At 42.3% G+C, this 23,980-nt stretch overlaps 1 long non-coding RNA gene across 1 annotated transcript in view; it reads left to right on the top strand.

Moving 5' to 3' along the window:
• The window catches only part of LOC110342406, a 35,422-nt gene extending 15,652 nt beyond the window's left edge, over window positions 1-19,770 (top strand). The window contains exons 2-3 of the long non-coding RNA XR_002384464.2: window positions 7,493-7,786; window positions 16,427-19,770. This is a non-coding gene — a long non-coding RNA (uncharacterized LOC110342406). The remainder of the gene's footprint in view (window positions 1-7,492; window positions 7,787-16,426) is intronic.
• The last annotated feature ends 4,210 nt before the right edge of the window (window positions 19,771-23,980 follow it).

The raw sequence follows: 23,980 nt of genomic DNA, 5'->3' as shown, positions 1-23,980 counted from the left end.
AGATAACACACTTGCATTCCCTGGCCAGAAGCCCTACACCTGGCATGCGCATGTGCACCCCAGCCCCCAAGAGTGTTCATGTGATTTTTTTATCACGGCTCTTCTGGAGAATGGTGCTTAGCCAAAGGGAACCCAGCGAAACGTCATACTCTTAGTCTCAGTGGTCAATAGCAGTGGATGAGTAAGTGCCTGCGTGGAAGAGTCGCAGAGTGAAAGACGCTGCTCTCGCCCGTGGACAGACCCCAGCTCAACCCTTCCGCCGTCACCGCTGGCTTCCTTTGGTAAAACACCAGTGCCCACATCCCTGTCTCAGTCTGCTTCTACAGAATCTGGTGGAGACCTTTTGGATAAATACAGCACGTTGTTGGTTGACTCCCTTATTTAGTTTCACTTTTTATAAAAACCAGTCAGTGCAAAATTTAAAGTCACACTTGTGACTTGTGTTATGTTTCGACGAAGCAAAACTGACGTACTGGTGCTGGTACGCACACACTACAACCTTGCATTCCCTTCACTCCTTCACGTGTTTTTTTTTAACATTTACGTTTGGGGTACCTTAGCTGTGGGCCAGAATATTTCACACTTCGAGCGCGTTCCTTCTTTGAAACCCTCACACACAAACTGTGAGAGATCTTAGGGATTGGACTCCAGTCTAAACACAGCGTTCTTCCCTGAGTACCGTGGGTCTTTCACACCTAGCCTGGAGGACATTGCAATCAAGTATTGTCAGCACCAAAACCACAGCTCTCGTCTTAAAGCGCAAGCGAGACAGGTTATCCTGGAGTCATTTTGAGTGGCCGTATCCCAGGAACACAGATCTAGGTTACCACAAATTCCATATAGCAGAGCAGGAGTGGCTTCATGAAGTATTATGGTTTACAGAACAAAGAAATCATAAACCGAGGCAAACTGAAAATGATTTGGCAAGATGAGAGCAACTTTCCTATCGTGTCCATCAGATGCCACCGGCTCTCAGCTTCTGGGTTGGTGGAAGGTAGGGCTTTGCTAAGCTGACAGCTTCCAAAGGTTTTATCTAAAAATGACGGGGTGTTGGCTCTGATACCAAGGTTGGCAAGGTTGGCAAGGAAGGGCTGTTCAGGGAGATAGTCCTTAAGATAAGGTCATTAGCCTGGGGACCCGCAGCATTTCAGTCTCTGCACAGCACTGCGGTCTCCAGTCAGCCAATCTGTCTTTGCAGGCAATTTCTTCCCACGAATTCTCTCGCATTCACAGTGTGCCCACGAAATACAACCTAGCACCGCGAGGGCATATTGGAGATTTAGATCCTTCCAGATTTCAGAGTTGCATATTACTTATCATGGAAGGTGAGGTTAGTTTATGCCTGTTTGTACTTTCATTTACGTTTGGCCTTTGGATCCCATCTGTTTCTGCCTTTCTGAATTTATTCGTTGTGTTTTCCGGTTAGACTGTCTTACACCGGGGGAATGATAAGCAGCGGGCAGGCTGGGAAGCCCGAGAGTGAGGTCCATGTCTGGGGACAGCTTGGTTGTTACGTCACAGCATGAAAAGGGCAAGCGCACGCATGCGAGGTGGAGAAACTGGCCTGAGCCCATTCTCTGCACTGGAACCCTTGTTGGCTGGTAGACATCGATCCCCTTATGACAGCATCAGCTCGGAAGGGCCCGCCACTGCGTTGTCCTACAATGGCAAAGCCAACACACGCCTTGGAGGAGTCCTTCATACTCCACCAACTCATGTTAGAACGTATTTTAAGCCTCATATTGATGAGCGTCTCAGTTTTTGTTTGTGTGTAAATAATTTCATGTATTGCTTTTGTTTTTAGTAAGTCATCCAAGGACCCTTAGCTTAATTTTCATCGCCCTGAGCATGTGGAGATTCCAACCAAATCCTTATGTCCTGATAAATTCAGGAAACTGTAGACATTTTAGAAAATGCCAGTGCCCATTTAGACAGCTTTCCCTGGGCACATCACTACCCAAGGCAACCAGTCAGAATTACAAGTTTCAGAGATGAAAGGCTATTTTTTTTTAAAACAATGTAACCATCTTTGAAATCCAGCTATCCATGGTGCTACTTTGCTAGAATTAACTTTTATATAAATAACATGGGTAACATAATACAAAATGATGATAGCTTTTCTACTATTTCTTTTTCCCTCTTTCATGCAGATTATCTTTCGCAAACAGTAGAACTACGTGAGAGAAAGCTAAGTGATATGATGCTATTAACAAATTCTACAGGGATATTGTTTTCTCTAGGAAATGAATATACTATGGACCATGTAACTACTCCTGGAAAATCATGTACCTAGGGCCAATGAAGCACCAGAAAAAAAGCTTCTGTCCTTAATCTCAGGAAAGATCCATTGCAATTTCCTCATGAGATTTTGCTTGCGCTTAATGTTTGTAACTGCTGCTGACATTTAGCCAAAAACATCTTTGCAGACAGGCACAGAATGTCTGGATCCTTGGTGACACAACTGAGTTTAAGTGGCTTATCCATGCTAGGCAAACGGAGGATGGCTATGCTTCGAGGAGTAGCTGAGCCTTGTTACAAGTCCATATGTCCCGTAGGGTGGCTTCACAAGGAGAAGGAAATAAACAAACAGAAAGGACTCCAGTAAACCATTGGCAAAGGGAAGTTGGTAACTCGAGGGCACCGGGCCACTGCTGAGCCTCGCGATGGTTCAGTGGACACCGGGAGGCATTTGACAATCTAACTATAGAGATAGCTAAAATTACAACGAAGCCAGCTTATTGGGATCAACACAGCATCTGTCTTACTAAGAGAAACAGCCGAGGGTGTTTGTTCTAACCGTGCGCTGGAATAAAGAACCATCATGACTGTGGGGATCCACTCTTCACTCCCGCACCCCTGCAGACTCCGCAGCTCAGACAATGAAGCAGGGAGGTGAGGCTTGTTTCTGCACTAACGCATCTCCCGATGCACATCCGGGGCTGCACCAGAGGCTCAGGTCAGAATTTTCCCTTGAAAGTTATGCGTCTAGCTCCCTTGGCTCACCCTATGTTTCTAATTAACATGCACATTTGGGTGAGAATTTATTCATTTGTTAAGGATGTATACTTTTTTTTTTTTTTTTTGGTATAGATTGAACTAGTGCCATGTCTAGATTTTTTTTTTTTTGGTCTTTTGTCGAGTGATCAACTTTCCTTCCTGTAGTGGTTAAGTGGGGGGTTTTTTTGTTTTGTTTTGTTTTGTTTTGTTTTTCTGGGCATTGATCTGATTTATCTCTTCAGTTTTTACTGTTTACAGAGGTCTATGAGCTTGTTTTAAAACTAACAGCAACATTTATGAGATTTTTTAAATTTCAAAAAGTGCTTGGGCCCCAAACTTCAGCCTTTGAAGATCTGAGGAGCCAAGCAGACACTGCGGCGTCGCGCTGTGGTCCAGACAGGTGCTCGGTCTCAGCCAGTTCTGAGGTTGCAAAGCGTTAGGGTTTGATCACATAATGTGCCGACCACAATCTGTTTCAGATGCATGTAGGAGAGAGAGAGTGAGATAGATGAATCTGTGCACCAAACCGTGTCTCAGGAGTTGCAAATCTTCCATGTCGATGGTTCCGAGTTCTCGCAACCTCTTGGATGGCTGGCGCATACCTCAATTCCAGATGTTTGCTGGCAAACCACGTGTTTTCTTTCCTTTCCCCAGAGCAAAATTCCTGTTTTGGGGAGCACTGTTCCATTCAGAGGCCATAGTGAGCATTATGAAATATACGTAGAAAGTCAAGGGTATCAGTCACGTGCTCCTGGTGTAAGGTTACAGCTCTCCTCTCACATGGTACATTCAACTTACGCTAACCAAGGCACACTACAAAGTAAGTAAACCACCCACGCAACAGTGAATACTGGCGACCCACACACCTGCTCCGATGAGGAACAGTCTACGCAGGAAGGCAGGAACTCTGGTCTGGTGGAGCTTGCATCCTAGTGAGGAGACGGAGCGCTGGGGGAGGCTGATAAAACAGGGAGACCGCAGAAAGAACAAGGCAGAAGTTGCTAACCAGTGTGAGGGCAGAGGGTACCAGGGCTCGCTCCCAACAAAAGCAGGTGGAAGTAAAAAAGGCAGAAAATCCTAGTTTCCTAGGACGCTTTGAAAGACCATTTCTATTTTTTTTTTTTACCAGAAGCTTTTGTATTAATAATCTGGAGAATCTATGATGCAATAATTATAGCAAAATCACCCTTCGGGGATTTCTGTAATTGCTTAAATCAGTTAAAAGAAATAACAAAACTGACACCTTGTTTGGGGAATTCAGAAGCAGAGGCAGGTTTGCTAGATTTTGTTTGGTAGCATCTTGTGGAAAACACAGTAAGCTGTTACTATGGTTTTGTCAGCTTGTTGCTCCTTTGGGCTAGGGAGAGATGGAGACTATTTTTAATAGCCGCAAGGACAGGGGTCCACAAACTGAAACTGAGTACAGTAGAAGCATGTCATCTCCCCACAGTCATCCCAGAAAGGCAGTGGCTAGGATTATTCATACACATGTGCTCTAGCTAGATTTCCATCCGAAGACGTGCTTGATAGTGGCAGTGGCCACACACACACACAGACACACACACACACACACACACACACACACAGACACACACACACTCCACACAGAGAGGAGCTATACAGCACTGGTCAATTTAGCCCTGCTGACGAGGGAGAAATGTCAGGGACACTGATGAAGTCTTTCCCCAATGAAAACCATCACTGCTCTTTTGGTTACTGAAGAGGTGTTTGTCATTAGTACGGGCTGCAACTTCAGGAGGTGGTGTGTATATTATTATTGTTTTAAGTCTCTGAAATGTAATGTTTTCCACCTTTTCTTACTAGGCTGGCTGGTAAAGGCTGTTTGCTTGCTTGAGAAAGCAAGGAGAAAGGATAATAGGAGCAAACCAGTTTTCTAGGTCAAGGGGTTTGACTATTGGGATAAACACTGAAATATTTTAAACAACGAAAGCATTATTGGAATAGTCCCTAACAGACGTATTCAAGACACATTATTCAGGGGAGTATGAACATTTTCATATACTCAGATCATACTTTAAGAAATGATAGCATGGGATAATCTACATCATCATGATTCTACGGGAAAACCATGGGAGAATGAGGTTCTACTTTTGTCTGTGCTCCGTGGTGAAGTTGGCTTGGACTTTGCTTCTAAGGAAGAGCAAAACTGGGTCTGGAGAGATGGAAAACAGCTTAAGGGCTCTTGCTGCTCCTTCAGAGGACATGGGTTTGGTTCCCAACATTTGCATGGCTGCTTAGAACCACCCGTGACTAGTTTGGGGGATCCAGTGCCCTCTTCTGACTTCTGAGGGTATCAGGCACATAACCAGTACACGTACCTACAAGTTGACAAAACACTCATACATGTTGCACCCACAAAGGAGCTGAAAGTCTTTTAAAATACAGAGAAAGTGAAAGTTTTCATCTCCTAAGGCAGTGACAAAGTATAGTAGCTAAGATCATGAACTTAGGTGGGTTCTGCCTGGGCTCCAGTCCACACTCTTGTCTTTAACAGATGGTGTGACAAAACTCTTTTCCTTGTTTTGGTTTCTTTCTTTTTTAAAAAATACTCTGTTTTAGTTTATGTGCACTTGTGAGTGCCTGTGTGTATGTGTGCCATGTGTGTGCAGATGCCTGTGGAGGCCAGAAGAGAGTGTCAGGTCCCCTGGAACTGGATTAACAAGCAATTGAGAGGCACCTCATGTGGGTACCAGGATCTGAATATCGGTCCTCTGTGAGAGCAGCTAGGGCTGTTACTCCCTGAGACAGCTGTTCAGCCTGTGCCTTAGATTCTTTCCGTATGAAAAATAGTTGGAATATTTACCTTAGAATTATTCTGAGATTAAATCTCAGTATTTCTGTTTCTGCTTCTCTCTCTCTGGTTGGGTTTTCTTATTATAAGGTTAAAAACAACATTGTTACTGTCTCACAAATGTTGGCTGAATATAGGCGAATCCTGGGACAGAGACAAAGCCATTTTACTGGTGGCACAGTAAGTGGCAAGTATAATGAGCTTCAGTTGGTTCCCAAGGCCTGTTGAAGGGAGGCCACCACTCAGAGGATCCAGGCGCTGTGTGCATAGGGAGTTTGAGTGCAGAGGAAGGGCCTTGGGATGAGGGGAAGGGAGGGATGTGGGATGAGAGGAAGGGTCTAGGGATGAGAGGAAGGGAGGGATGTGGGATGAGAGGAAGGGTCTAGGGATGAGAGGAAGGGTCTTGGGATGAGAGGAAGGGAGGGATGTGGGATGAGAGGAAGGGTCTAGGGATGAGAGGAAGGGTCTTGGGATGAGAGGAAGGGAGGGATGTGGGATGAGAGGAAGGGTCTAGGGATGAGATGAAGGGTCTTGGGATCAGAGGAAGGGTCTAGGGATGAGATGAAGGGTCTTGGGATGAGATGAAGGGTCTTGGGATGAGATGAAGGGTCTTGGGATGAGAGGAAGGGTCGTGGGATGAGAGGAAGGGTCTTGGGATGAGATGAAGGGTCTTGGGATCAGAGGAAGAGTCTAGGGATGAGAGGAAGGGTCTTGGGATCAGAGGAAGGGCCTTGGACTTGAAGAGCCACACTTTCTGTAGAAGGTGGTAAACAGGTTTGCTCACTCTCCTGGTGGGAGATGTTTCCTTCACCTGTTTCACACTGGAAAATTGGTCTGCACTGAGAAAGCCTTGCATTATTGGCACCCCGAGGGAGACATATTCCAATGTGGACACATGGAAGACTGTTTTTTCTAACAACATAAAGGACTTACAAACATCACTGTGCACATTTAAAAATGGGATGCTACCTTCCTTATTGGACTCTAGACCATGAGTCCTAAAACAAAGCTTTGAAGGCATAATTATCACAAACTAAACCTTCTGTATTTTGCATTCCAAAACTCAGCATATATTTAAGTAAAAACTACAGAAATATTTTTCATGTTAACACATATTTCTGGGATATACTTGGAGACACTTGGAACTTTGTTTTTGATTTGCAGCAGTTGACTGCTTGGGAATCTATCAGTAACTGTGACAGAAATATCAAATATTATCATTTTACTAAGCAACACAAAATATAAGCAACTAGAATTTAACAAGCTATTTAATTAATCTTCTGATGGCTTTCTGCAAGGAAGCTAGAAGAGCTACGACCTTTACATGAAGCAAACTATGTCCTGATTTCTTTCTTAATAAAATTTTTAAGACTTCAGGTTTTCAGTATATATATATATATGTATATATATATAATGCATATATGCTTATAGGAGAATAAAGACTTATTCTAAGCAAATGTCATGAAAGGAAAAGCGAGTCTGAGGCCATTAGCAAAATAACATGAGCAAAATAAAGGAACAATTTTGAAACGTTGAGTGTCTCAGCCATTAAATTTCAAAGAGAAATAAAAGAGTGTAGGAAGGAATGAGTCTTTTTCAAAGAATGTAATTGAGAGAAAAGGTGAAGAGGTTTGTGCAAGCTTTAATGAAGAATTATAACGTTAAACTCTAAATTTCCAACAGGAATTCATGTTGGGCAAAGGAGTGCCTCGAACCGTAGTAACACCGAGAGGGGCTGCCCACACAGGAATGACAGCGTCCACGGGCACCAAGCTTCTGGCTTGCTCTTCAGTCTCAGCTCTTCCCTGCAGCTAAGTTCAAGTGGGTTTCTGTGTGGTTGAAACCTCGCTGCCCTGCAAGCTGAATCATTATTAGAAACACATTTTGTGTGTCTGGTACCGGAGTTCAAAGTCACGAGACTCGGAGTCTACCGGAGGAACTGGCTGAGCTACTGAGCATGCTGCTCCTAAAGCCAGTGTGAGTAGAGACTGTTTTTTTCTAAGAGAGTAGTGAGTTGCGTTTCTGCTGCTGCTTTATGTAACGGAATAAAAAAAGGAAGCCCTTTAGATGAGTGGGTTCTCAACCTTCAGCGTTAGCTTGAGACCCCTTTAGTGCAGTTCCTCACGTTGCGGTGACCCCCCCAGCTGTAAATTATTTTCATTACTACTCCATAACTGTCATTTTGCTGCTGCTAAGAATGGTAATGTAAATACGTGTTTTCCAATGATTCTAGGCAACCCCTAGAATCATTTGACCCCCACCCTCCCCCAAGGAGTCAAGACCCACAGATTGAGAATCACTGCTTTATAGTTTTCATTCACAGTCGGAAACTATGGCAATGACCAAAATAGAGACTTGAACGTGTAAACACAGCTTAATTAAAAATAAGCAAAAACAATTTACCACGGTAGAGGAAACAACAGATAAATTGAAAATGCAGCTACAGATGGTGAGGGAACACTTTTTAAACTTTGCCCTTGACAAGAGGGTGATAAAGAAGATAAGGAGCCCTGTGACTGTTAGAAAATGACCTACTTGCTTCAAATTTAAACTAATTTATAGCACAGCTAACATATATGTGTTTTATTTTCTTATTTCTTCAGAAATTACTGTAAAAGCCAGTTTAAACCTTGCAAGATTAACTTCTGAAAACAAGGCCTTACTTTTAGTCTATTTTATTGTCACAAAAACTGAACATATTTCCACCTTTAAAGGCATTTTTTTTTCCACTGTGAATTGTCTACTCACATTCCTGGTTCCTTTTTCCACTGGGTTTATTTTCTGCTTTCACAGCAAAAACAATTCTCAAAAAGAAATAAATTCCATTTAGTAGCTGAAAAAAAAAGCACTTGCACTGTTCAAAGTTTTTAATGAGTTTTCCAGAAAATAGCAGTTTTACCTTCTTGATCTTCTTATACTCCATTCTGTGAGAAAGCACACAGGTCTATGTGCCTTGTAACTATTTTGCGTGCATGTGTGTGTGTGTGTGTGTGTGTGTGTGTGTGTGTGTGTGTGTGTGCGTTGCATGTTCCTCTACTGAATAGCTAACTAGTGGCATAAAATATAAATTAAAAGCCAAAAGCTTCATAGGTTGGGGCACGAGACATGACTCTTTCAAAGGCCTGGGTTTCAGTGACCACCTATGTTGGGTGACTCACAACTGCTGATAATTCCAGGGCCCATCCCTTTGGTTTCTGTAGGTACCTGTACGTAACCACACACAGACACATCATTTTTAAACAGAATAAACCTTGAAAAATCCTTTATAGGTTTAGGTCCAGGGAAGAAGGAAAAGTCAACAAAAATCTATTTTATGCGACAGCAAATTCCTAAGAGGGCTAGAATAGTGATTAAAAATAGATTTAAAACTAGCTGGGTTTAATTTGTGCAGAATAGCTGAAAAGCCATGTAGAAATATACTTAAAATGAACTTTAAAATAAAAATGTGCACATGTATAACATATAAAGAAATGTACACTTTTACATTGTTTAGAGTCATTTCTCATATGTTGCCCTGGAAAGACATATTTGCTAAGTGGGTAGATGTTGCTTTTGTCCAAACACTGTGTTTTAAGTGAGACGATGCTCTAGGTCTCTTTGTCCTGGACACTGTATTCTCTGTGTGGGAAATTCCATGAGATATAAAACAGGCTAAAAGCCAAAGTAATGCACTTCTGAGGTGTGACCCTGAGTTCAGACATTTTTGGGGGTGGGGGACTTTTGGTTAAGAAGCTATTGAGGAATATACAAGAATCCTTTGAGGAATATACATACAAGAATCCTACCAGACAGAACTGGCAACGGAGCTCTAGGAACATGACGGCTCTGGACTAAGGAGGAGCTGAAAGTCTTCTTATCTCAGCAAGGCCCTTAAAGAGAGCTCCGTCCTAGATCCTGAGCATGTCCTCATGTCACAGGAATGACAGTCTTCAAAAGTTAACCAGTATCCTTCTGTGTTTTCTTGGATGCCACAGACAAACATGTCCTCACTTCAGTAGTACAAATTCTAGCCACCAGGCTGAAGGCTCAGTAACAATATCCGGCTTGCAGCCTTTAGCAGGAAAATGGACTAGAGGCAACTGATGGCTTACAAGCATGCTTATGGTATCCAACATCCCCCTCCCCCCCGCAAATAAAAGGCTTCACTGTGGGTTCTAAACCCTTGGCATCACTAACAACGTTTGGAGAACTTGTGGATAATTCTTTGTGGATTCGAAATAAAAAAATACATCTTTTGAAACAATTTCAATAAATTACAATTTCATGCTTTTGCTAAACTTGGGCTCTGTGCTCAACGGTTGTATACCGAGTCCCAGAAACTAAACATTTCCTTGACTGAGTCTTAATCCACGTGACCTCTTGCTGTGTGTGTGTGTGTGTGTGTGTGGCCTTCAGAACACATTCTGGACCAGCTTAGACAATAATGTAATCACAGTTTTCAGTTCTCCCCCACACAGACTGAGTCATGTGGGCTGTCCAGTCGTAAGGGTAACTTAACACTACAGCAGCTTCACCGTGTGATGTCCCTTTATCTTTTCCCTCTGTCATGGCTGACATTGTCCTCTATGGATCACTGATGTGCTTCTTGGCCTGGAGGTTCCTGTGACCCAAAAGCTTCCCCCCCAAACATCTCTAATCTTCCCTTAGACTCCCACATGACAGTTCCTTATCTTTGCTCTCCTAAGTGACCATGTTCAAGGAGTGGCAACATGGTCGTTCTGTAACGGATTTGCTTAAAGCTCATGTGGTTTGAAGATTCTATTTTTAACATTTCATGGAGCAATTTGAATTTCTCTTAGATGTCTAGGCAAAATGACTAAGAGAGAAATATTTCATCCAAGCCCTCCCCCCACCCCCACCCCCGCAACCCATCTTTAACTTTCCCCCATCCTATTTCCTTCTCAGGAATTAGCTCTTTTTAAAGTAATAATGTACTCTTGTCACTTGTAGAGTTTAAGTCTTTCTTTGGTTCTTGTTCTTACAATAGGAAAGAAGCTTGAGGTTACATGCAGAGCCATTACAGGATCTGGCACCCCTAACCCTACTCCCTTCTAAGATCCATGTCAGGAGATGAAGGAGTCCTGGTCAGGGGCATGGTCAGAGTCCATGATGGGGAGACGGACAGCTCAGCTGTGGATTGTGGGTTTTCTTTCCATTCCTCTTGCATGACTTAGACTTTCCATGACTCAGTGCTCTTCATTTGCTCTTTGAGGAAAAATCTGGGACCATTCTTGGTGTGCAGGTTACATGTGATAACAGGAAGGGAACTTAGAACAGAGTCTGCTGCACGGAGCAGTAGGTATGTTTACTGCTGTTAGCTTGTTTCAATTCTTCTAAAACACTGTGTTCGTGCTTCTAGGTCTTTGAACCTGTTTTTTTTTCTTCCAAGAATGCTATCTCTTTCAGTCTCTAAATTATCTACATAATTTTTATCCCCATTTGGTATTATGAGAGTTCACAAGAGAAACACATCTTCGGTATTCATGTATGGATGAAGGGAAATATGATCATTATGGGTTCAGATGATTCTGATGATGGGAAGTTCCAGAAGATTCTGAATGAATCTATGAGATGGAGGTTTTGGAGAATCCTTGCACATCAGTAACACCTTACATACTAGTTCAAAAGAAAGCAGAGTAGAAAATTCGCATAACTCGGGGGAGGCTCAGCTTCCCTCTGACTGACATGTCTCCCTTGACCTGTGGTGGCTCTGACTGACACTGTCTCCCTTGACCTATGGTGGCTCTGACTGACACTGTCTCCCTTGACCTGTGGTGGCTCTGACTGACACTGCCTCCCTTGACCTATGGTGGCTCTGACTGACACTGTCTCCCTTGACCTGTGATGGCTCTGACTGACACTGTCTCCTTTGACCTGTGGTGGCTCTGACTGACACTGTCTTCCTTGACCTATGGTGGCTCTGACTGACACTGTCTCCCTTGTCCTGTGATGGCTCTGACACTGTCTCCCTTGACCTGTGGTGGCTCTGACTGACACTGTCTCCCTTGACCTGTGGTGGCTCTGACTGACACTGTCTTCCTTGACCTGTGGTGGCTCTGACTGACACTGTCTCCCTTGTCCTGTGATGGCTCTGAATGACACTGTCTCCCTTGTCCTGTGATGGCTCTGACACTGTCTCCCTTGACCTGTGGTGGCTCTGACTGACACTGTCTCCCTTGACCTGTGGTGGCTCTGACTGACACTGTCTCCCTTGTCCTGTGATGGCTCTGACACTGTCTCCCTTGACCTGTGGTGGCTCTGACTGACACTGTCTCCCTTGACCTGTGGTGGCTCTGACTGACACTGCCTCCCTTGACCTGTGGTGGCTCTGACTGACACTGTCTTCCTTGACCTGTGGTGGCTCTGACTGACACTGTCTTCCTTGACCTGTGGTGGCTCTGGGCTTAGGTGTGGATGTGCTCTTTCCCTGTGTATCTCTAGGACTTCTCTAAGAACCTGGTAGAGCAGACTTTTAGTGACCGCATCTAACATGATTAGTCATCAGACTGAAAATTATAAACAATTTGTGTTTAGGATAAAATGAATATTCAAAACTATCTAATGTAGACAAAGTACATGGATGTCTGGCAAAATATCAGAAAGCAAAATGTCACAAGCTTGCATGCAGAACCTGTTCAGTCACAGACATGGATACTGACTTTGACACTCATGCTGCCTTGGTGATAACTATCTGGCAGAATGTCTAGATATCTACTGGTAGAAAACATTATGCACTTTTAGATTTCTTACTCATATCCTTTGTAAAATGAAAGTAAACTAGCTGGGTTTTGTTTAGGTAGATATGTAGTTTAATCCCCCTGTGTATGCATGTATGAGTGTACATATATATAAATAAATATATATGTTCTATATAATCTCTACCTATCATCTATCATATATATATATGTATATGCACACATATATGTATATTAGGAAGTACATTACAGGTATAAAAGTAAATATCATAATCTTGAGCATGAAAAGTCCCCCAGTGTTCACCAAGACTCTTGTCTTTAGCAACATATGGCTCCTTCAATCTTACTTTGCTTCCAAGTCCTCATTGTTTGAGCTTGACTTAAGCTTTGGATTGACTCTCCAATACGGTCAATTTTTGTTATTTATATGTCACTGTGTTGCTTTTAGCTCAGAATTACCCAGCACTGAACTATTTCTGCTTCCTAAGGATGGGCTCTGTTTCTGCAAAGGCTTCATTTATATTTTTGTCATCTAATTAGGACATGACTTTGTTTAATGTGTGTTTCTTTTTATAGACATCTTTAGTAAGCATATTCTGAGTGCAAGGGTTATGCAGATGTGCCCCTGACTTTCCTATCCTGAATGCAAGCATAGAGCTCAATTGCCTACTAATATTCCTGAGTACAAAGAGTTATGATGTGTCCTAAGGGGAAAACTCAAGTGCAGTGAGGATATTTGTGAGGAGCAGCGCTCTTGGCCAGTATTAATGAGCCACAGTATATGATGTTAGCCAGATGGTGTCTTACTATGTACATGTTAGTTACACATACATACACACACATATATATGCATATTTACGTATTCTATGACAATTTACATCATGAAAACTTTCAGAAATGGAGACACTACATTTCAGGGAAAACTAATTTTGGTCTTTAGGTTTAATGAGGAATTGGCAGTAATGTAGAAGGCAGAGCCAAATTGTGAGGAGAGAAATGCACCGAGGCTTCTTCTCAGATTCATTTTCATTTTTCTGTGTGGCAGGCCTTTTCCCGGATCATGGGATAGGAGAGCTCTGGACTGTTTTAGGTTTTGCCATGCTTTGGGGGACAAGGGTTGTAATATCTATGAACAACTTTGAGAATGAGAAGTTCTGATTTCTTTGATGCCTTTTGTGGAGAAACATGGAAAGAGAGAAGATGAGACAGAATGTCTTCCCGAGGCCTTCCCTGTCTCCTTCAGTGAGCTCAGAATGCCAAGATGTCTTGCTTTGTGGTGCCATTTGTTTCTTTTTAACTCCAGACACTTCCCTGTCTCAAATCTTTTGCTAGCAAATGAAGGAGGACTTGATAAGACTATTTTTAAGGAGCCCTTCCGACTCTAGTATTCACACAGGAGTACTACAGAACGATTAGAAAAATGGAGGGCCCATTAAACGGAAACTTATAATTTTGAATTTGCCGAGTATTGGCAAATACAGTTGGAATGAAGCAAGGGAAATTAACTGGAGACAGATCAAGTAGAAAAGCCAAGGCTGACTGAAAGATCATTCCTAAAAATAGGTAGATATTTTGAGTCATTTAAAATTTCTCCTGCTAAACTTTTATGTATTTTAACATGAGGCATATATTAGAACCAGTCAGGAACCAAAAAGAGACAAATGAAAGAAACAAACTGATCTAATATCCTAGCAACATCTCTGGCCAATTAAATCATAACTCCTACAGATTAAAGAGAAGTGGCTACAAGAACCTTGAAAATCCTGTTTCCTGTGTTTCAAGATTTCTTAAGCATATCAAGGTGATAAAAGAGACTAAAACACATGGATCGGGGTGTGCCAGCCTACAAGCCCATTGCCAGAGAGTCTGGGAAACAGGACTCTAAGAGAGATATGCATGGTAGCCCAGAGAAGGGGAATGGGACAGGATCTCCTGAGTGGATTGGAAGCAGGGGGAGAGGAGAGAGGGAGATGGGAGAAAGAGAGGGGGAGAAGACGAGAGGAGAGGGGGACATGGGGGAGCAAGGAGGTTAAATCAGGGAAAGAATAGAGGAGAGAAGGATAAGAGATACCATAATAGAGGGAGCCATTATAGGTTTGAGGAGAGATCTGGCACTAGTGAGATTTCCAGAGATCTACAAGGATAACTCCAAGTGGCAATCTAAGCAATAGTGGAAAGGCTACCTTAAATGCCCCTCCCTGATGATAAGTTTGACAACTACCATATATGCCATTCTAGAACCTTCATCCAGTGGTTGATGGAAGCAGAGGCAGGCACCCACTGCTAAACACTGAACTGAACTCCTGGTACCCAGTGACAGAGAGGGAGGAGTCATGAGCAGAGGGGTCAAGATTGGGCTGGTGAAACCTACAGAAACAGCTGACCTGAACAAGGGGGAGCTCATGGACCCCAGACTGATGGTTGAGAGGCCAGCATGGGACTGATCCAGACCCCCTGAATGTGGGTATCAGTGAGGAGGCCTAGGCAATCTTCGGGGCCTTGGGTAGTAGATCAGTATTTATCCCTGGCATACAAATGGACTTTGGGTGCCCATCCCACAATGAGGGTTGCTCTCTCAGCCTGGACACATGGGGGAGGGCCCAGGCCCTGCCCTGGATGAAATGACAGACTCTGGATATCTCCCATGAAGGGCCTCACTCTCCCTGGGGAGTGGAGAGGGGATTGGGTGGAGGGCTTGGGGGTTGGTGGGTGGGTGGGGGAGGAGGGGAAGGAGAGGAAACTGGGATTGACATGTGAAGCAAGCTTGTTTCTAATTTAAATAAAAAAGATAAAAAGAGACTAAAACACTTTATGTATACAACTCTAGGATTGTCAAGATAATGCTAAACTCTATAATATTCTTCACAAATTTTAAAGTTATTCATTAATCCATCCTTTCTCTTTCTCCCTCCCTACCTCCCTCCCTTCCTCCCTTCCCTCTGTGTGTGTGTGTGTGTGTGTGTGTGTGTGTGTGTGCCACACGCATGTAAAAGTCAAAGGGTAACTCTTGGCACTTGGTTCTGCCCTTCTATTCTGTGAGCTTCAGGAAGGAACTCAGTTGTCTGCTTTTACAGAAAGCACCCTTACCCACTGGCATCTTGCTGGTCCATCAGAATATTATTTAATGAAGATAATTCAATATAAAATAATAAATTTTATATCTCTATAACTATATCTATAAAGCCTAGCTTTAATGGTTGAGTCACCACACAAAGAAAGAGTTTCTTCCTGACACAGTAGGGACCCCTGTACATAGTGCTTGGGATAATATGAATAAACCCTCTGCCAAATTCCAACATGGAGAGCAGAGTTGGGCACAAGACTCGATCCCTCACGTGGAGCTCTTAGCAATTGTTAGCTTCTGGGAGAGGAAGAGACAGTTTTCGCTAAGAAAACTTGGCGCATAAAGCACTCCCCCGTGGAAGAACACACATCTAAGAATGTTCAGGCACTAATTTGTCTAGAAAGACAAAAACCGCAAAGCTATGAAGGTGGCTGTGTCCAAAAGGGAATCCAAAAAGTGTTGAGGGAAGAGTAGACACAGCTAAAACAAGTTGTATAAAATGCTCAGAGAGCTAATAAAAAACAAAAACAAAGAAAAGAGGGAGCATCCGGTCCGAGGTAAGGCTTCACTGTGCTAACACACAAGGGGGAAATAGCCAGTTTCAGTATGTCAGCAAAGCAGGCAGGATGTTTCCCGAGACCGAGATGACTGACGCATCTTAGGGGTCACATAGGAGCTTTCAGATCCACTCATAGACATTAATGGCCTAAAAGGAAATTTTGTGATCCGCGATTTATGCTCATGTCTCTTCTATCCTTAAGATTCGTCTTCTCTGTCTTATAAAAAAAATTATCACACTCACGTTCACTCCCTACCCGTGTATCCTCCACGTGACGGCATCTCTGTGCTGTTTTTCAGATCCGTCGCTCTGCCTGCCAGTCTCTTGATTTGGAAACCTTCACTCCGTTTACAGGCCCACTAGTAGTTAGGAGTTGGGGGTCACCACAGCGAATGGTATGAAATCCCACCTCTTTCGTAGAATTATCGCTCAAATCGAAGAAGCATGCACCGTGACTGTGACAGGTGGATGATGGAAATGACGCATGGGGAAAGGGACATGAACGAAGAGAGACCGTGGTGGGATTCATCAGACCCTTGACTCGGCAATGCGGTTGCAACTGGAATTGCTTTCAGAGAGTTTCTGTTTTGCCTGCTCGGTTCTCACGCAAAGGTCACGCTTCTCAGGGTTGAAACGTCCTTGGAGGAGTCTTAGTGACTTTTGGTACAGGCAACACGGTGACTGAGAAATACTGCTGCATAGGGAAAACACTTTGAAGACGAAACAAACATGAGCTGAATCCGGAAGGGAGACAAAGGTGAAGGCACTATTGGGACGACACAGGAAGCAGGGGAAGAGGATTGGCCTTGAGAGATGGAGCAGAGTGTACAAAGGTCTAGGTGCAGGAGGGATTCCAGCTTGCATGCCAAACGGCACAGAGATCAGCGTAGATGAAATACAGTGTGTGTGGGGGGGGGTACAAAGATTCAGGCAAAGTGTATCTCATCACAAGGTTTTGTTTTTAATTTATTTAGTACTAAAAATTTCAGAAGAATTTTAATCAGACGAAACACGCAATCTTGCACGCGATAAAAAAAAATGGACATCCTGATGGCTGTTTGAAAATGGATTTGGAGAGACCCAGAGAGGAACTGGGTAAGGAGATTGTGACCTTAGCCCAACAGAAAAATGATGATGGCTTGGACATGATGGTTTATGTAGCATGCAACCAATGAGGAAGTGTATGGGCAACGGACGTACTTTAGACGATGTCTATCCAGACTTGCTATGTTCTTTGAAGAAACTAATCAGGGAAATAAATGAATTGCTTAAACCCTGATAGAAAGAATTTCCCAAACTCCCCATATGGGGCTCCACGCATCTTATGGAACCATGGTTTTCTAAGTATCAGGTCACAAAGAGGTACCTTGGGCTCTGGAGAGTACCTATATCATGGCCCAAGATTTGCTTGAGATAGAAAAGGCAAACCACTTGATACAGAATGGAGGGTGCTTTGGGAGAGGGGTTATAGGTTATGACAGCCATTCAGACATCTTAGACTCCCATGAAATTACTGTTTTTATAATAGGAATCATTGTTCATGAATGACAGGCTTGTTAGATGTAAAAATATATAAAGAAGCTGAGCTCACACTAAGGTATATGTAAGTATGTGTTAGTTGAAATCATGTAAGATGTACTTTATGAGGATATTAAGGTTTTTCTTGAATGGACATGTATTTTCCAGTTTTTTTGGCTGATTAAAAAAGAAGAAGAAAATATTGCTTGATTACTATTATAATATTATAAATCAAGTGGTGCAACTGAAAATGTATGCTTTATCTAAGCTAAGGTAGCAAGCTATATTGGTATATGCCAAAATTCACTTATGTTCAAAGAAACGCTGGAAATAAGGAAAGTACTATAAATATTTGCTATAAACACTCTACAAAGTTCCTGGTAAACATAGTACTTGAGAAAATATCCTGGTTTTTAATAAAAACCCACAAGTATTTACTTTCAGTTTCCCAGTTTAAAGTGCGAAGCATGTAGTCAGTCACTCATCCCATCTGAATGTGCCATTTACTTCTGTTTGAGGCCACCCAGGTAGTGTGTACACTTAGGAGACTGTGGAGAGACAGCCAACCTTGATTTATTAACCTATTAAATGAGAAAATCCTGATTTTCTTTCTGTAAGTACAGGAGAAAGAAAAAGAACGAGCTAAGCAAATAAAGAATCTCAAGATGTTACTTTTTCCATCGTAGAGTAGATTCCTGTAGTCTCTCTAATGGTTACCTTTCACAAATGCTTTAAAAGGGGGTTTTATGAACTAGAGAAACATTCCATTAGCTTCTTTACCAAAATAAAGACCTCCTGTTTGGATATATGCTGGCCCAGTAATAACAGTCTCCTGCATAGTTTTAGCTGCATGCATATATGCATATATTTATTTTGCGCTTGTATTTTCACCTAAATTCTGTATTTCTTCCTCTTTAAAAGAATTATTAAGATTTACTACTTGGAGTTAGTATAGGCATGAGAAGAAGTATTAAGTTTTGACCAGGAACTATGGAATTTTCCTGTAGGTTGAGCTGCTGACTCAGTCTCAATTATAAGACATTGAGCTACAAAGGAGCAGAACCGACCACTTGTAGAAAGTCTTAGAAACTCTGGTGACCTGAAAAGAGAATGGACCACAGCATCATTTCTTTCTTGGTCCCTACCTCTCAGTGCTTTGTTGTCTACAAAAGACTGTTTGTAGTTCCTTTGGCTGCTGGCTCCTCCTTTCAGCTTTGTTCAGCTGTTACATGGCTTTTTAAATCAACCTTTGGGCACCTGCAGCACGCTTTCCCAACCTCCACATGCTTCTGATGTTCTTGGTATCGTGAAAGTTTCCATCATTTCCGTTATTTCCTTTTTCATCCCAGTCCTTTGGGTGTGGCCCCCACACAGTGAATGCCATGACTTCGCAGTCCCTCTCAGACTATTATAACCATAAAGGATGTCTGTTTGTGTGACACAGGCATACACTAGATTGGAGATCAACCCCCAAGTTTTTCTCTTTAACAAACATCCATAATGACACACTTGATGCTTTCCTTTGGAACAGGTCAGAACAGTGGTTCTCAACCTCTGTGTCAAATGACCCTTTCACATAAGTTGCATATTAGATACTCAGCATGTCAAATATTGACATTATGGTTCATAGCAACAACAAAATTACAGTTGTTAAGTAACAATAAAAAATAATTGTATGGGTGGGGGTCGCCACAGTATGAGGAACTGTATGTATTAAAGGGTCATAGCATTAGGAAGATGGAGAACCACTGGGTCAGAGGAATAGAAGACCCCCCAAAAAGAAGTACTCACTAATCCACAAATAAGCCCTTCTAGTACCAAGTGTCTATAGACAAAATATCGATGATACTTCAAGTAAAGTCACTGAGTTCATGATATAGTTCAATCAAGAAAATGTAATAGTTTGAGATTAAAATCATATTAACAATTGTAAATTCTGTGTCACTGAGAGTGGGCTGCCTTTTAGTAGCTGATGTTTTATTGAAATAGAGCCAACCAACCCCTCTTCTTTATGTGTTTCTATAGATGCTTCATACTACAGTGGCACTGAACTGGTCTATGGAGAAATAATGGTGTGTTGTGCTCCAGCACTGAAAGAATTAGACTAATAAAGAGATACAAAATATATGCTCAATAAAGTGTGTTCTATACCAGGAGGGCCGTACTTATTTTAACACATACAAGGGGATAAAATACTTTCCCCCAGAGGCTACGGAGTTTAGTTTGCTAAGTGCCTGCTCATCTCACCCTCATCTGTGGGTTATTCTATCTGTCTTGATGCCTTGTTTCTGTTGTCCTTTGATACTGTGTGAGTGACAGTACAGAAGCTGAAGACAGACAAGCCAGGGCACAAAGCTGAGAACAGACGGGGCCAAGTGTACTAACTAATGGAAGGCATGAATGCTCGGTTCACATTCATATTAATATTTAGAAAATAATGCTTTTCCTATCTTTTGCTTTACCGAATTTTTATTTCACTGAAAATATGAAACAGTGACTTTACCCAAAATGATCATTTTCTTTTCGTAGTTTAATTATAAATAATTTGAATAATAAAAAAGCCTAGAATCACTTTGTCTTAGTATTACTCTAGCTGGAACATAGATATTATATACATATATAATGTATATATATACATATAGTTTTAATTTTAACATTATCCTTTTATCTCTGACAATTTCTTATATGTATCCCATGAATTGTGAACTCATTCACTACTTGTTACCTTCTCTTATCTCACCCACTCCTATTGACTCCTTTATTTTTTTTAGTTCTTTTTTTCTTTAAGTTAGAAACAAGCTTGTTTCACAAGTCAATCCCAGCTCCCTCTCCCTCCCCTCCTCACCATCCCTCCCCACTAGGCCCTTCAGTCCCTCACCCAATCTCCACTCTGATTCCCAGGGAGGGTGAGGCCCTCCATGGTGGATCTCCAGAGTCTGTCATGTCATTCAGGGCACGGCCTAGGCCTTCCTTCAAGAGCCCAGGCTGGGAGTTCCCAGTTGTTCTCATACTTTCCTGTCTTGTGGGAGAAGCAGGGACAGGTCTTGTGCAGGTAGCCACAGCCACACGTCTTGTTCAGCAGAAAGTTTGACAGGATTTCTCGTCATCCTCCAGTTCTGACAGCGTTTCTGCCTGTTTTCTGTGTTGTTCCCTAGGTGGAGGGTGATACAAATAGAGTCAAATGCTAAGCAAGTATTTCTTCTCAGATTTTTGCCTGGGACATCACTAGCCATAGGTTTTTGCTCAGGCTTATAGTATGTATGTCCATATTCACACGCAACGTCCTTCAAGTCCAGCCACAAAGTGGTTGGTTAGTTCAGATCAACCATTCCACTATTATACCTTTGGAAACATCTTGTCTAGCAGACAGTATGGTAGTGAGCAGAGACCACAGTTACGTAAGACCGCTGAATGGGTAGAGTTCAAGTCTATAAGCTTATGAATTGCAAGTGTAGTTTACTTCCAATACTTCAAATAGTTTCTCAAGCAAGTTTCCATTCTCACAAAAGAGCATGTCTTTCTTCCTTGGCAAGCCCTTAAGGTGAAGAACTGTAGGTAAGATGTTTGCCTCATGTTGTTCAACATATTTTCTGACTTCCTTAGGCCGGTAAAATTCCCTACAGTGCATATTTAACCCTGTCACTCTGCCAGTCGCATTTATAGAAAGAGCCATTTAAAGTTACCCTAGTTAATGTCTTTGAGAAGAAAAAACTCTTTTATCTGTCTGCAAAGAATAATAGGTTGTGTGTAACATATCTTTTTTCCTCTGCTCATTTTCCATTGGATCAGTTACGGTCTTCCTAAGTTTCTTTGCTCTCTTGAGAGTTAAACTAATGAAGAGCTGGGAATCTGGCCAGAATCAATATTTCCTGCTCAATTCTAAAACTATTACTTGCCTTATTTTTCTAGAGATTTTTTTCCAAACTTTTAGCTATCATTGAATTTTGTTTTGCAGAACTCTAAACTCTTTTGTTGTCTACCTTGGGGATTGTATTTTAATCACAAAGTTTCTCCTTTCTCGTTTCTCCCTCCACACCCTTCTGTACACACCTACGCACTCTGCTTCACATCCATGACCTGTGTTTCTCGTCAATTGTCATTGCACATGTTTGCATATACATGTGTGTTCCTAAATGTGATCTGTTGAGTCCATGTCAATGTAACACGTATGTATGTTTTCAGGGCTGTAAGGTACCAACCAACCAATCGGAGTGCTCTTTAATGGTGACTGCCACCCTCTTTCTCCCTGATTTACTCAGCTTCCGGCCCTTAGTTCTTTCTGTAGGGTTGATGCCTCCTGGGCTTTCCCCATCCAGTCTGATAGTCTCTTTGGTGTCCTTGTTCAGTTCATGAGTGGAACCTTGTTTTATTTGTTCTTGTTTTTGTTTTGCTCCTGTAGGGCTTAATGCATTAGCTTGCTCTTAGGCTAAAATTTCTAAGTTCTATCATGTATAGTAGCAACAGCATTTTCATTAGCAAAGAGAAAGAGAATGTCACCTTTTAAACTGAAATGTGGGAGGCAGAGGAAGTCTGAATTCTAGGCTAGCTTGGCCTACATCTAGGGCTGCACACACAGACACACACACACACACACACACACACACACACAGAGAGAGAGAGACAGAGACAGAGACAGAGACAGAGACAGAGACAGAGACAGAGAGACAGAGAAAGAGAAAGAGAGGGAGAGAGAGAGACAGAGACAAAGACAGAGACAGAGAGACAGAGAGAAAGAGAAAGAGAGAGAGAGAGAGAGAGAAAGAAAGAAAGAAAGAAAGAAAGAAAGAAAGAAAGAAAGAAAGAAAGAAAGAAAGAAAGAAAGAAAGAAAGGAGAATAAGAAATACCAGCCAGGGTGCAGTGGCTCATGCCTGTAAATTCAGCATTTGGAAAACTGGAGCATGAGGATTGCCATAATTTTGAGAAAAAAAAAGTGAGTCCTAAAGCCAGACAGGGTAACAAAATGAAACTGTGCCTCAAATAACTTCACTGAAGCACCCATTTATGCTCAGTTTCAAACATTCTTGCTCATCTTGTCTCAGCTCTCAATGTCAGTAAAAGTGAAGGACAAGGATGAAATTGAGTAGGAGACTGAATGAAATCAGGCTTCCTTGATTAAAGTCAAGTACTGCGGGCATTCAGTTACAGCCACTGTGAGCTTACATGTACAGCACATCAGGCAAACACTGTTTGACTCAAGACATCAACTACCCCAGCTCTCAGAATCTTTCAGCTTTATCTTCCTCAGAATTCCCTGTGGCTTGGAGGACAGGCTGTGACATCATCTTGTTTAGAGTCCAGCTCTCTATAGTCCTTTATTCATTGCGTGTGGAATAGTTGTGGACCTCTATACTAATTGTCACCTACTGCAAAAAACAAACAAACAAAAACCAGCTGATGAGGAGCGAAAGATTCACTAATCTGTGGTATAAAGATAGTAACTTACAGGTTTAGACAGAGTTTCTGTTCTGCCTAGTCTGGCCACCCTTCAGGCCCAAATAAACACACAGAAGCTTATATCAATCATAAATGGTTTGGGAAATGGCTTAGCCTCCTGGAGAATGCCCAGACCTGTTATTCCTATGGTGGCTACATGGCATCTCTCTGGCAGCTCACTCTCTCTGTCTTCTCTGAATTTTCCTCCTCTGGTAGCCTGCCTATACTTCCTGTCTGGCTACTGGCCAATCAATGTTTTGCTCATCAACCAATAAGAGAAACATATTTAGAAGGACATCCCCCATCATATGGACAGACTATTACTATGCCCAATTAGAAGAATAATAGCATTAAGCTCTCCCCTAGGGAATCTGACCTAGGCAGACGTGGCATTTTGGCGCAGATAATGACACCAAGCATGAGTTCTATGTAATGCAATAAATAAAAGATCCAGAGGCTGACACTGGGGTTCAAACTTCAAGCTGAAGATCACAGAAGCAAAGCAGCCAAGCCAGTAGACCTTACTTCTACCCAGATGAAATGGCAATCCAGTCTTCACAAATCCTCAGAGGGAAAAGGCTCGGAATTCCTGTCTCCTCCTTCTATTCCTTTCTCTGCCCAGCCATATCACTCCTGTCTCCAACTCCCTAGTGCTGGGATTAAAGGCTTGTGATCCCAAGGGCTGAGATCATCTTTGTGTGAGCTGTTTCTGTTAGGACTGGATCAGTTTCATGTAGTCAGTGCGGCTTTGAACTACTCTGAATCCTCAGGCAAGCTTTAATAAATCATAAATAGCATACCACAGTTCTGTCTTGTAGATCATGATTTATATAATGAGAAAGTGATTGGTTACTGCAATAGCAGTCATGTTACTATTATAGCAGTGGTATATCCTAGTAGG

The sequence above is a fragment of the Mesocricetus auratus genome, unplaced genomic scaffold, assembly GCF_017639785.1.
Source record: "Mesocricetus auratus isolate SY011 unplaced genomic scaffold, BCM_Maur_2.0 Super-Scaffold_100011, whole genome shotgun sequence".
Lineage (NCBI taxonomy): Eukaryota > Metazoa > Chordata > Mammalia > Rodentia > Cricetidae > Mesocricetus > Mesocricetus auratus.
Note: the sequence above shows the minus strand (reverse complement) of the source record. Positions and strands in the feature narration are given on the sequence as shown.